Raw genomic sequence first — 3,489 nt, forward strand, 5'->3', positions numbered from 1 at the left:
CATAACAACCCCATGTGACAGGGTAGAATTGCTTCGTAAAGTAGTTTCTAGGCTGTAATCTTTATGGGAGCAGATTGCCAGGTCTTTCACCCCCAACTGCCAAATTTTTGCCTAGCAGCTGAGCTCTTAATGGCTGTGTCACCAGGATCCCTTCTTATAGCAATAACTATACAGTAAATGAAAATTTTTATCTTCCTGTGAGCAATTGACAATGCACAAGCGAAAAGAATCAACTAAAAATCAAGCTATTAGTGTATCTTTCACTTTCTTACCTTTATTTTTCTTAAAAAATAAAAAACACAAGACGAACTTGTAAGGCTCACTTATCTTTAGTTGTCTTACTAAATATTCAGAAGCTCCATTCCAAATTTTAGAAACCCAAAACATACAAAGTAATTGTAAGTTATGACTCAGAATTTAAATAAGGCCTCAGTTATTGATATAGAGCATATGAAATTTTGTAGAAATTATCTTCAAATCCTGTTGTCCAGGTCTCACAACCCTGTGATATACACACTCTCATCTCCAAGCACTACAATCAGAATTCCTCTTCTCTTTTCTCCAATCCTGGGTGGCATTTGGTGGCATAGTGGTTAAGAGCTATGGCTGCTAACCAAAAAAATTGACAGTTCCCATCCACCAGGTGCTCCTTGAAAACTCTAGGGGGCAATTCTGCCCTGTCCTAAGGGTCGCTGTGAGCCAGAATCAACTCATTGGCAGTGGGTTCAGGTTTTTTGTTTGTCTGTCTCCTTCTTTCAAACACCTCCTTTTCTTGTCCTGACCTCTCCCTACATTTTTCTTCCACTCTGTAATTATTTTTCTTTCCAAATTTAGTTATATTCTCATTTTCCTTTGGAAGCATTCCATCACTGTTATTCCCAATCTCTTTTCACTTCTTTATTCATCAGGATTAAGATCTTCAGCTTTCCTTATGTTGTGAGTACTCACAAGTTTGTGTGTGTGTGTGTGTTTATATCTTCATTTGCATGTTAAAATTTTTTGTCAAGAAATAGCATAAATAAACAAATCGGAATATTTTGTTCTTTTTATGATCATATCCAATTGAAGTTGAATTTTTCCATCCAACGTTAACACTTTTAAGTTACTACTGAATTGTTTTTCATCATATGGTGAACTTTCAACTACATGCAGAATTATTAAGACTGCAGTTATTCTTTTCTATTTGTAATCATGAAATTGGAAACAGCCAAAAAATGTGGAAAAGGGAAATAAATTTTTTTTTTTTTTTTGGGTAAAAGAAAATTATTTTTCAGGAAAATGATTTTTTTTACTATAGAATATCTTTTATTTTCATTTATCCAAATGATAACTAAGGGCTGAGAAGCTGTTGATTCTGTTTACAACAAGACAAGCACCAAAAGAAACATTAAAAGAAAACTAAAAAAAAATTTTACTGCTGCAATGGAACAGGTTATTATACTTGGAAGTGGCAACATTTCTTTCCCAATCTGTTTGCAAGGATTTGACAATGGGTGGGCAGACTTTGAATTTGTGTACTTTTTTATTCAGGTCACAGGGAATGAATGATAATGGAAAAAAATTCAAGTTCTGAAGGTTACTTTATTTTACTGGGTTTTTCTAATTGGCCTCATCTGGAAGTATCTCTCTGTGGTTATCTTGATATTCTACTTGAAGACACTGGTTGGCAACCTGTTCATCATTATCCTGTCCTATTTGGACTCTCACCTCCACACTCCCATGTACTTTTTCCTCTCAAATCTCTCTTTTTTGGATCTCTGCTATACCACCAGCTCCATCCCTCAGTTGCTGGTCAATCTCTGGGATCCTGAGAAGACCATCTCTTATGTTGGTTGCATGATTCAACTCTACTTTGTCCTTGCACTGGGAACCACAGAGTGTGTCCTACTGGGGGTGATGTCCTATGACTGTTATGTAGCTGTGTGTAGACCTTTGCATTACAGCATCCTCATGCACCCTTGTTTTTGCCACCAGTTGGCTGTGGCTTCTTGGGTAAGTGGTTTAACTGCCTCAGTGCCTCATTCCTCTTTTACCTTCTGGGTTCCCTTGTGTGGACATCAACAAGTGGATCACTTTTTCTGTGAAGTTCCAGCACTGCTGCGATTGTCATGTCTTGACATTCGTGCTAATGAACTCACCCTCATGGTCATGAGCTCCATTTTTGTAAACATACCACTTATTCTCATTCTCAGCTCCTGTGGTGCCATTGCCTGGGCTGTGCTGAGAATGCAGTCAACAACTGGACTTCAGAAAGTCTTTGGGACATGTGGAGCCCATGTTATGGTTGTATCCCTCTTTTTTATTCCAGTTGTGTGTATATATCTCCAGCCACCATCTGGGAAATCTCAAGAGCAAGGGAAGTTCGTTGCCCTCTTTTATACTGTTGTCACACCTAGCCTTAACCCACTAATCTACACCCTCAGTAACAAAGATGTAAGAGGGGCAGAAAAGAGACTAATGGGGTGGGATTAAGATATGTGACACAGAAATCAGGTTTCCTACAGTTTTTCTTCAGAGGGTCTTGTCCATCTGGGAGAAAGGTTCCCCTGAGATTTATTTTTGGTCTATATTCCACTAAGCACTTAGAAGAAGAGTTCAGCCCCGAACTTGTTCTTTTTATTGGTTAATTACAAAATATCATTTATACACAGACTTTAGATTAGTAGCACTTCAGTCTTTGTAAAATTCCATATTTAATTTCCATAACAATTAGAGACTGGTCTTTTAACATAAATAAATGTGTGTGTGTAATTATTAAGAGATTATTTAATTTTTTGAAATACTTAAAAAATATTAATATGCTAATTTATGCACTAATCATTAATATCTGCAACGATGGTGCAATATAGCAAAGACAGACAAATTAAGTTTTTGGAGATCGAACAGGCACTAAATTTAGCAAAAAACTCTATCATAGCAAAGACAAAATGGTAGAAATAATGAATACCATCATTGAATGTGTGCCGAATTGATATATGACAATTCTTTGGCTAAAACACACCTTTTTTCAAGATAATAAATCATGAGTAATTTCTTTTGTGGGTCTGTGTACTTATCACATTTTAAACAGTATGAACAAGTATGACTTCAAAATGGTTCATTTGTTCATCTATCCATGCAATATTGTATTTATTCACTCAATTAGCTAAATTTTATTGAGCATCTACTCTCTCCCATATTGTGGGGTTTTTGGTAATACAGATGAATATAACACATTCTGTTGAATAGAACTCACTGTTCAATGTAAGGAATGACAATGTAAGATCAAAAGTGACGTATCTACACATGACTCAATTTGTCATCAGACAAAATGTTAATAAATCAAGGTAGCTTTATAAAACCTAAAACAAAATAGTAAATTTAGCCATAAACCTTGAAAAATAAAACAATTGCAGATTTCTATAGGAAGATGATATTAACTGAAACAAAACGAAACAAAACAGAATATGCTTTCATTGGCTTAGTTAGTGACAATCTTAGTTATGTAGG

At 35.6% G+C, this 3,489-nt stretch overlaps 1 pseudogene; it reads left to right on the plus strand.

The window, feature by feature from the left end:
* Nucleotides 1-1,540: 1,540 nt before the first annotated feature.
* Nucleotides 1,541-2,472, plus strand: LOC135232985 (olfactory receptor 2J3-like; annotated as a pseudogene).
* Nucleotides 2,473-3,489: the final 1,017 nt, after the last annotated feature.

The sequence above is a fragment of the Loxodonta africana genome, chromosome 1 (assembly GCF_030014295.1).
Source record: "Loxodonta africana isolate mLoxAfr1 chromosome 1, mLoxAfr1.hap2, whole genome shotgun sequence".
Classification (NCBI taxonomy): domain Eukaryota; kingdom Metazoa; phylum Chordata; class Mammalia; order Proboscidea; family Elephantidae; genus Loxodonta; species Loxodonta africana.